The following is a 12,128-nucleotide window of genomic DNA, read 5'->3' as shown; positions in this document are numbered from 1 at the left end:
TTGAAAAGTTAGTGGAACAATCTTTATTTTGAGTACAAAATCGGAATCGGAGTGTTTGATTTCCCTACGTTCAAACAATTAAAGCTGTTCTTGGCAGTTATGGTTTAATCAGAAGGAAAAAGTCATATTCCTGCAATGAGCCAATAGAAAACGTGTTTACAGCTCATGCTGAGCTGAGTTCCACATTGACGCTTGGCAAATTGTAGCCCAAGGGATCTCTGATGATTATTTCTTGAATAATAGTAACAAGGGCAGTAAACATTCTCAATAATTTTGAAAGAAAAAAGATCATATTGTAAAGGTTTCTAACTTGCAATACTTGGCCTGGGAGATTGACACCTGAACCTCTGACAAACTATCGGGATACTTCACCAGCTGCAATCCTTTCCGAGAGTGGTGTAAAAAAATAAATATGTGTCGTTCGGAATGTTTCATTTCCTGTTGACTGCTTTATCCCTCGACATAATTTATACATATATCATTCATATTGATTATTGTCTCATGATGATACGATCTCTTAAAATGTTTTAATGCTGTGGCTGACCTGAGCCAGCAGTATCCTGGGCATGGCTCTTGTGGGGGATTGGGAGAGAGAGCCTGGGACACATAGCAACACGCGGGGAAGACAACTCTAAAAGTCGACTTCTGCAGTCGCTAATATCACAATTGTTATTTTCGAAGGAGTATCATGTGACGGTCTTTTTATGATCTTCGCGAGTATTATGTATTATTTTTAATTTGAATTGGCAGCAAACAAACGCTGGTCGGTAAGTATGAAATGTTGGTTGCATAATAAATCAATCACGGAAGTTATACTATTTCATATGTTTAATTAATTAGGTTTTGATTTAATTAGGCTATAATCAAAAATTAAATCAATTGAATAAAATATTTTCTCAATAACAATACAAACGAATAGCAATAGAACAACAAAAATGAATCGCACGCTGCTAGTAAAGAAAAGTTTATTAAGTGAAAAGTAATCTCAGTTTTATTTTACTCGCGAGTATTGTGATTACTCGCAACAGTTATTATGAACAACTCGGACCTACCACTGCAAAACGGTGCCATCTGAAAGCAAATAATCTTTCCGAAGCTAGTAGGAAGAACTATAAATTAGTCAAAACCTACGATAATATGTTGTAAAGCTTGAGACTGTTTTGGTCTCAGCGTGACTATGCCTAGCTTTGATAGATGATTTTTGAATCGCTCCATGTTTTATCAGTAAATGAAATGAAACCACGCACATGAAAACGCAAGAGAATAGTAACCTATGGTTCTTATCGTTATGTTATCAAACGGGGTATTGCATAACTATCCAGTCTATCAAAAACATAGGGCCTTTCACTAGATCAAGTCACGTTACCGTGACGATAGGCTTTTAAACGCGCCACATTTAATACATCGTGAGATCTGAATCTATCGACACGCTTTCATTAGTATCAGTCTGAGCGTCATATGTAACACATGTCGCTCATTTTGCCGAAGTTATCTTACCTTTTTTTCGCTATGTGTCCCAGGCTCTCTCTCCCAATCCCTCACGAGAGCCATGCCCAGGCTAGGCCAGCAGCAATGCCAGTTGCAGTGAGTTCATCCATAGTGGCTGTAAGGGAAATTCTAAAATACTCTGGTAAGTTCTTCTAGTTTTGGTGAAGCGCTGAAACAGCCTTAAGCAGAGTGCAAACTATAAGTGACATTAGCATTCCTTCGGATGTTTTTCATATGGAATTTATTTGTCAAAAGTTCTGACAAGCTAGTCTAAAAATACAGCGCCACTATAGGGAAGGTTTAAAACGTGCATCGCCACAGTTTCCAAGTAGAGGATTTATGGTATATGTAGGTTGTTGAATTTATGTTATATATTCTGATATTAAAATAATCTTCTCAAATCCTACATTCTTTTTACTATGAGTTTTTTTCAACAAGCATTTCTTTTCTGTTCGTCTTTTTTCTCTTTTTCCTTTAGAACTTGAAGGGCCATTTTAGAATATTAAAATAGTATGAGTTACTTATTGACCAAAAGAGACCATCTTTTTATGAAGGACAACATTTTGAAGTTATCTATTTGAACAAACCCTCAGAATATAATATTTGCTCAGCTTGCTGAAAGCAGAGACTGTATTTTGAAGAGAATTATTGTACAAACAATACTTCAGTGATCTTGGCTTGACACATCCGGGTCTAGTAGCAAGGAAACCTTAATGACTGGATATATGCCCAGTTCCTGAGAACAATTTAATGTTGCATGGCAACAGCCTTTGTTAGGTATTGAACCCTCATTTGTTTTTCAATAGTCAGGCCTTCTGACCACCAAGCCAGAACCGCTGTCTTGAAGTTACTAGTAAGTACATCAAGGTGGGCCCAAAACACGTTCCAACCAAATAGGAAGTTATGATGGTATGAGTAGCTGAAATTATCTCTTTGATAGTGCACGGCTTATAGATTTATTTAGTGCATATATTTTAATAAGCTTTTTTCTCTATTCGACCTTGAAGCTTGCTTCCCATATCGGTTGCGAGACTCCGGCGGTAACTTGCGCAGCAAAACGCCGGCAACGTTAGGCTCGGCGTTTTCTGTTCACATATAAAGCAGCATCGCTAAACATAATCCCATAATCACAAAAAGTGTTCGCTCGCCATGCCGTTTCCATTATGTTGACCTTCACCTGTGGTGTGCAATTCGGGAAAGTTTTCCCTGCAGTTCTTCGCAAAGTTTGAACAGCGCTAAACTCTTCCATTGCCGCCGGCAACTACTGGCGGTTCTCAGCGCGTATGCTCCTATTCCACTGCTAATAGCCTGCGGTGCCGTTGCCAGTGCCTTGCGACATATCTGGGAACCAGGCTTAACTCTTCACCCGCTGAGAACTCTTGTAGAACTTAAATTGTCAACTTACTGTATTTAGACACAAGGAGTACCAATAAATAATATGAAATATTACCTACTTATTTTAATAAAGAACAGGAAGTAAAGAGTGACATGCAGTGTCTAATGACATTGTAAGATTTTGCTCACAATATTCATCATTGAGATAACCTCAGCTAGTTTCCTTTTATAATGGTTAATTATTTATTCTAATTTACCAGCTCTTCACTAATACTCACTTATTATTAACAGTAACAATTACTATTTGGTATATTTTAGTAAATTGAACTCATGGTGTAGACCGAAAAGATTTCATTTTAACAATAATTCCTGCCATAAGTTGTGTTGCTGGTAGCCACTTAGTAATCATAAATAATATACCTAAATCTTGATTGGTCAACAAATCTCGAAAAAACATTTTATGTCTGATTGGAATATTTTGAATAAAATGGGTAGAATGCAGTTTGAATTGGTTGAATTTGCGAATTATTATACGATTGAGACAACTAATCAGAGTACATTTAGATCAATTGCAGTTGCATCTTTTGAGACCATACAAGCTAGCAGCTGCTAATAACCAATGAGAGATGAGCCATGTGCATTTTAACAGTGATCAAGTTGTATCGATTTTAATCATGAAATACCTTGGCAGTCAAATCACCTAAAACATTAAAAACAATCGTGAATGATAAAACAATAACAATACTTTAATAACAATACAATACTTTCTGATAAAATCTATTAAAATGTTGCACAAGTTCATCTTTGATTTTTAATACTATTTGAAATGTCTCAGTTTTCTAGAACTACGTCATGAGCTGACAACTTCCGTTGGATCAAACCTTGCTAGAACTTTTTAAGCGTTCTTTTGTTTGTAGACCAAAGGCGATTGTGAGGAGGCCTGCCCTCTTATAGGGATTACTACAGCATATGTACCTGTTGATACTTGTCAGCAGCTGCTACTTGTGGCAGAACCGTGCAGGGATAACATATCATAGGGAATATGATCATATCATATAATCATATAATATCATAACAATCATAGGGAATTATAGGCAAAAATAAATAGTAGTATTTATACACCGAGGTATTCATATACTGAGTTTGTGAAAGGAATGAAAATAGATCCCAGCATGTAAAGTGATTGAGATGAGAGCTGTTTAATATTGTAAACAATCCAATTCTTACTATAATAGGAGTTGTCTCCGTCTGTCTGAAGCCATGTTAAGAACGGTAGGAAAAAAGCTTCCTCACACGGCATTCGAAACCAGATATTCAGCTTCCCAACTAAGCTTGCTACCATCTGTGTCACTCGACCACTTGGTTGCATTTTGGAATAATTGTGTGTATACTTATTACATGTGATGACCTTTCATGGTGCACGGGACTGCCGGTGTACCATTTTGTAATCATCACTTCATATATGTTTTTGACTTTATAGCAAATTCTCAAGAAAATCATGTTTTATAGTTAATCACGCTTGTAGTGTGAACAATAGTTGCATTTGTCTCCCTTGTTAGGAGGTGATTAGGCAAAGTAGGTCTTGCCTCTATTTTGCTTGTCTCATCAAGGAGACCTGTAATATTTTGGTTCTGAGTCTATAGATAATCACTAGATATGGAGTAAATTGTATGCATGGCTTATGTTTTCTTTGGGTAGGCTGAGCTATCTAAAGCTTTCAATTTTATTTAAAACTTAGATTAAAAGTTGGAAGATTTGGGTAACCAATTTAATATTAATAAAAGTATATCTATGAGTACCCTGGCAATCTGGGATACCAAGAGGGATTGTCAGGGATGATATTTATATTATTCGACATTACTCTGGTAAGGCGATAGGCAGTAAATTGGAGCAGTTTCTATAGTGTCAGTTTATCAAGATGAATGGTGCAGGTTTAAATCTTGTACAGTGCAATCTTATTCCAATCTTGTGAAACATCACAATATTGGGAAAAAATCACAATTATTACGCATGAAGATCTTGTGAGAGATCTTTATGTGTAATAATTATGTGCACAAAACATTGTGGAAACACGCAGACTATGATTGCTAAGAAGATATCATACTCAATATTTGATGTGTTTACACAAAACTAGCCAATCAGTATGCTTTTTCAAAAGGTCCACTTATAATAAAAGGCTCAACATTAACCTTTGCCAAACATTTTTATGTAAGTGTGATCATTTTATTCATTTCGAGTATCTTTATTTACACCAAGTATCAGTACATAGAGCAGCTATACCAAGGTCATGTGACGTCTGCGGATTATAACCAGTGCATACTTCAACAAGCTTGGTGTCCAAGTGAGTGATAGATATACTGAGCACTGTTTGCTATATCATATGGTTAATACTTTTATTGTTTTTATGTTTTCTAATTTCTATTAATTTTTTTACTTTTATCAGGAAAGCTGTAACATATTGACAAATTTAAGTCATTTCATGATAAAAATATTGCTTATGCATAGGTAAATGCTAAGAAACTTTATCTTTTGAGTTGTTGGTAAATAATTTTACTATAAAATATTCAACTAACGCTGAAAGGTTGACTTTTGCAGGTCAGAAAAGAACTGTGAATTAAATTGTCAACATAGTGAATGTACACACAAGGACTAGCAAAAAAGGATATAAAATATTACCTATTTATTTTATTAAAGAACAGAAAGTAAAGAGTGACATGCAGTGTCTGATAACATAGTAAGATTTTGCCAACAATATTCACCATTGAGATAACCTCAGCTAGTTTCCTTTTATAATAGTTTATTCTTTATTCTAATTTACCAGCTCTTCACTAATACTCACTTATTATTAACAGTAAAATTTACTAGTTGGTATATTTGAGTAAATTGAAATTATAGCATAGACTCAGAAGATTTCATCCTAACAACAACTGATAGACATTGATTGTTTTGCTTGAATCCAACTAGTAATCAAAGATAATTTATTTAAATCTTGGTTGGTCAATAAATATAAAAAAAAACATTTTATGTCTGACTGAGATTTTTAAAGAAAACAGGTAAAATTCAGTTTGAGTTTGTTAAATTAACAAATTGCTATTAAATTGCAAGTAATTGTATGATTGACACAACCAATCAGAGCAAATTGAGTGCAGTTGCACTGGGATACCCAAACTCCTGGTTAAGGAAGGTCCCTAGCTCGTCCCTTATTGGTAACTCTAAGTTATTGGGTTACTATGTAATAAAATAATGCTTCTATTATAATGAGCCTTTTATGTACTTTAGTGATAGCACTGATGGGGGAGGCAACTGCTATTAACCATTTCCTGCATTTCTGAAACTGACTCTAGTACTGGTATCAAGAACTAACAAGGAAATAATCTCTTCACTACTGCTTTCTAGTAGTAACCAAGTTTCACCCATTCTCTTACTTATGTTCTAATCTAGTTTGTGATGAAGATGTTATATAACAGGAGTAGATGTGTGTGTTAAACTCTACCTTCTGTAAAAAATAATTATTGTGTTTTTCAAGCTGATTAGCGGACTTCACTATCAAACAAGTTTGTCAGCTGACATATAATAAAGGTAATGGTACCTTTCCTCTTGTCTCCAGCGACTAACTAGTTAACACATTTCTCCCCGTAATAAATGGATAGATACGCCAGTTGCTGTTTAAGGTCTCTGATAATATGCTAGCGCCTTCATGAAAATCATACAGTGGCTACATGCTGGCCAGTTAACAATATCTGTTCTGGCTGTATGTTAGTCAATGTAGTTACTAGTAGCCACTACTATAATCTATTGGTAATTTCTCTAGTTTGTTAAGTAGGGTTCTCTGTCGACCACTAATACTATCTAACATGAGAATGTATGATGATAATTTGGAGTTATCTTTCCTTTGTCAATATCTATGTTGAGCTAACCCAGTAATTATTCGATTATACTATTCTATTACCTAATATAACTAATATTAACTAATATAACATTTTAGCACTGCACAAATATGGTTGTTACACTTGTTGATGGATTGTTACATCACATATTGACTTTCTTTAGTAGACTTGGCAAGCCTCCAGACGGCAATGCCATAATAAATTCAGCTCTATACAAGCTTCCCTGTTATACGCGCAGCCGCAGTCGTGTGTCAATCAACAAGCTTTCTTCTAGTAGAGTTGGCAAACTTCCAAAAATTCAATTCGCTGCGAAGAACAGTTTTGTCTTGATTAATAGTTTGTTATCTTCATCATTCTTGGTTACTATTTAGGAATTTAGGAAAAATTATAATTGACTAGCTCTGTGAACCAACCTTTTAACCGTTCCTACAGACAGACAATAGTATCCAGTAAACGGATTACAGTAAATGAGTGTATCTATTCTCATACTGATTGTTCATGATGAAGACTATGTTATAACATACTACATGTGCTAATAATCATATGCACTTATGTCTGTTTTCTGTAACCTGCAGTTTTTCTTATCTACCTGCAAACATTCACAACATTCAGTATAGCAGGGCAATTCTATTAGATGCTTTATAACTTTTCCAATTGCTTATTACCAGCTTTCTTCTAGAAGGTTTGGCAAGCTTCCAGGATGCGTTGGATTTTATTTCTTTGAATGTTTATCAAGGAAAGTTTGAAGAGCTCTCTGACCTTTCACCTATTAACATATTCTACTGCCCTGCTATGATAGTCTCACATTTTCTGCCCAAAGACAATATAATTTATTACAAACATTTAAATTTCAAAAAACGCAGAGTAAAATGTCAAAACAAGTATAAAAATGAGACATTCTGGTCTACAAATGCTGAACCCAGCCTCAAATATTCAGGCACTACAAAGATGCATGGAGTTGTCAACATGGATACAAATACCATGATATGTACACCCATGCATGTATATATACTTATACACTTCAACACTATGGTGTATGTACTCTGATTGCTCAGCATACAGAGAGCCATATACAAGTAGAAACACACATGTTATACTCCCACATATTCAGATGCATGCAGACATATGTACATATAGCAAGGATTACAGACAGTCATCAAGTACATCTAGTAATATAATAATCACTAGTAATAATAGAAGGAATCAACATGTTTATAATCAACTCTCTTAAGTTATTAGTTATGCAATTTTGTAGAAAGAGAGACTCTTGTCCTCCAATTGAGGAACAAGGAGGGTTGAGTCATACACTTGTAAGGAGCACACAATATCTCCCGCTATATCATCATGTACCATCTGAGAGACTATCTTCCCTACAATATATAATAATAAATACACAGTCAGACGTCCACAAATGAATATTAGCTACACATGGACACTGCTGTCAGTCAGGTCGTCCAGTTAAAATAGAAGAAACATGGAGGCAGCACACAATTTGACATGAAATTACGTGATAAATTTCAAAGCTGCAGATGATTAGCTCTCTCATAGCACAATAATAGCCATTGTTACATTGAATGCTAAAGGAAGGGGGTTCAGGGAAGGGGGAAATGTAATATTGCTCTTACAATTCCGCAGTAGCAAAACTTTACAAGATAATGACATAGAGTTTGACTTTAAACCAAGAGTAAATATATATCAGAGGTCACTTATAGTTCACCTACTCAGATATGAACTACATGGTCAGAGGGTGTAATAAGAGCTGATAATGCTTTATCTAACACAGTCCACTCACAGGTACACTTAGAAGTACTTGATTAGGAAGAACAGTATTTCTACAGTATAATGATATTTATCACTGCTATCTTACATATTGGTAAGGTACTAATATACACATTTTCTTGTTGTTAATATAACACACTGATTTATTAGTCTTTATTTTTTATACCTTGTAAAAGTTATTAAGAATATCACTCTATTGTTATAAATCTTACAAACATTCTTTTAAAGTGATTTCTTTCTATTTAGCCAGCAATAGGAGCTCAGTCTACCTTCAGCAGGAGTTCTGTCTATCATGTGGGATTACATTTCATATTTAAAATACTGCAAATACTGTATAAGGACAGCTTTTCGCTAGCCAAATAACAAATGCTTCTGGGAGCTCAGTCTATAATAGAATAAAATGCAAGTCCATGTCTTCCATTAACAAATAGCAAAACACCTGTTTTTATAACACCCTGCAATATGAGCTCAGTCTACCAACCGGTATTATATATGGTGCATGCAGTGTAAGCTCAGCTTATCATGTATTAAATTAAATATTTTACAATATTATATGGGCTCACCTCTTTGTTGCCAAACACATCTTTTTAAGTATTTTTATTTAAAACATAGGATCACAGTCTATCATAGAATATTACATATGTCAGCCGTAACAGGAGCTAATTCTATCATAAAACATATAATATGATACATAGATCTGACTAGCCTATATGTAACATAATTAAAATATATCCCTATAATATAACAATATATATTATAACAACCCTGCATCATACTAATAACTAACCTGTAGTAGAATTAATGATGTATATAGTCTTGTTGCGGATTGCAGTCAGTAGAATATACTCTCCATAGCTAACCATTCCTTGAGGGTAATTCACTTTACTGAGGGTCCACAGGACTCCCTGGGTGGTCCAGTCTATTTTAAAGACTTTGGAATGGCTGAAGGATGATATTATGAGAGAGTTGTTGTCAGGGGCGCACATTCTGACACTCCAGCTATCAGCGAGGAGAGGACAGGGAATATGATGTAGAACTTGACCATCTAAGGAGTAGGTAGTGATTCTGGTGTTGGATGGGTCTGTGATAAGCAACTTGTCTTCAATTATCACCATGTCAGAAAGGGAGTCATAATAAGGATGCTCCCAGCTGGTGATGAACTCCCCTGACATGCTGTAGACACCAACTGTATGAGGACTGGTCCAGGACAATGTGTACATTCTTTCCTTGTAACAAGTGACAGACACTACTTCAGCGGAGGTGGAGATGAACTTGTTGGTGATCTTATTATCAATATCTACTCTGCTGACTGTCTTATCACGTAGTCCAATATAAGTATTACCCTTATAGTGGCAGATGGAGACGGGACGGGCTGGTAGTTGTATGGAGGACAGTTTGGTGAGGGACTTAGGGAGTTGAATAGGTGAAGCCTTTTGTTCTTCTATGACGATATCATGAGAGGAAGCAACTTCTAATTCGATATCTCTCCTCTCACCTGTAGTATACAGAGTGTACATGTGACTAGCAACAGTTACTAAATATTATACACAGAAATATTGTACTTGAGAGAAAGATATTAGCTCATAGTAGCCAGGATTCCTGTTTTATCACCATCTCCACATTGCTCTTTATACAACTATAAAATTATGTTCATGAATTTTCCTCTACCTTGCATGACAAGTAGAGTAAGGAAAGGATATTTTATCCAATTAAAAATAACTCAACAGTCAGCCCATGTGACAGCGCTGCCATACTGTACAACTATAAACTAATAATTAGTTATATAATACTAATATTAACTGCTATCAGCAGCATCCTATATTAACCCTTGTTATATGAATTACTTGGAGGTATGCCAACCTGGCTCTTTTCACCTAGCTAATTCTCACCTAAACACCAGACTAATAACTATTAGTATGGTTAAAGGTGCTTTAGTATTCCAAAAAACAACGATAATTTTTATGTGAATATACAGTCATGGAAACTCATCCTGTAAGCGTTGGTTTGACAGCGCAAGGTTAACGAATATAGAGGCTGCGCATAACTGACAACGAGGCTATGAGACTTATAGATATTTGTAATATAAAACGTATTTCAAATCTTCCACTACTACGCCAAAATCACTATTTTGACCAAATTCATTCAAGCATATTTTCTGAAAATAGATATACCGTTAGTATTCATGCAATATCTTGTGAATCAATGCAGTTATTGTTTTATTTTAAAATGCATTTTATTCAAAAAACAAGATTCACTACGAGATAAATATAAAATCATTTAGTGAATCTTGCAAAATCTCTTAAAATTCTCACGAAATGGGCGAAATTTGGACGAAACGATTCGTACGAATTGACATTTGGACGAATTCATCCATCGTTGGTTGCGCACGATGAACGAATCCAGAATTGGACGAAACGTCAGAAATTCCTACGAATCGTTGTTTGATTGGTCGGTCGAAAAGGTTAGTTGAATGTTGAAGGTCGTTTTCTTTTGCGCATGTTTGGTCAGATCTAAAAAAGATAACGATTTGCGAGTTTCTAGCCAACAGTTCCTAACTCGGTTTGAAAACTGCGTACTGTGTTGGCGATTATATGTAATCAGTAGTACCATGGCCGTAATGTATTTTTTTAATAGAAATATAACTGTTTTGTAGCTAGACTAATATTTGCTGAAAAGTCAGGTTCCAATATGTATTTAATAGAAATATAACTGTTTTGTAGCTAGGCTAATAATTGCTGAAAATTCAAGTTCAAATTTGTATTGTAATTAGAAGAAAAAGTAAAACGGTTTTGTGGGCAAGCCAAAACCTGCTGTAGTCATACAAAATAACCGTTTTGCAATGTAGTACATACGTAATAGTTCGTAATAATATTATCAATGAACAAGCTCTATTCAAAAGTATACTAAAAACCATTTACAACAACAGCCTACTACAACTACTCAGTGCAACTAGCATAAGCAGTTTTGTAGTTGCGTAGAAACGACCTTATTAACGCGCAGTTATATTGTAGGCCCCGAAATTAATTTACGTGTACAGCCCGCAACCGATTTTAGGAATTAGGAATTGCGACTAGAAACTCACAAATCGTTATCTTTTAGATCAACACATAGATCAACACGTAGACCCACGTGTTTGTACTGAAGCAAATGATTGAAATGGAATCGGCTTCAATTTATCACCGCGTTATGATTGGCTAGTTGAAAGTTAGTTTCGTACGAATCCGTGGTGGGGAAACTCCGTGTGGCAGGTCAGAAATTTCGTACGAATGGAATTTCCCAGATTAGTTGAAATTACACGGTCTGTGTGGCCCGGCCTTTAAGCTTCCTTTGAATAAAACAAACGTGGTGAATTTCTTACTGCCATGACGACGGCGATCTGGTTTTTCCGTGTTGAAAAATAAGTAGAAATGGAATTGCTCAGCCAAAACATTTTGATTGGCTACCCGTGATTGGCAACCAGTTTGCTTTGTTGGAGGCAAAACGTGATAGGTCGAGTTAATTTGCAGGCTTCGTAATGAATAGAAAAGTGAAACCCTACCGACAACTCGACTCATCGACTCACGGTCTGTACTTCTACTACCGCGAAAGCCGATACATCGGCTTGTGGTACCGAAATAGTTAAAGCATATAAATTACATA

The sequence above is a fragment of the Watersipora subatra genome, chromosome 6 (assembly GCF_963576615.1).
Source record: "Watersipora subatra chromosome 6, tzWatSuba1.1, whole genome shotgun sequence".
NCBI lineage: Eukaryota > Metazoa > Bryozoa > Gymnolaemata > Cheilostomatida > Watersiporidae > Watersipora > Watersipora subatra.
The sequence above is the reverse complement of the archived record's forward strand: the minus strand, read 5'-3'. Positions refer to the sequence as shown.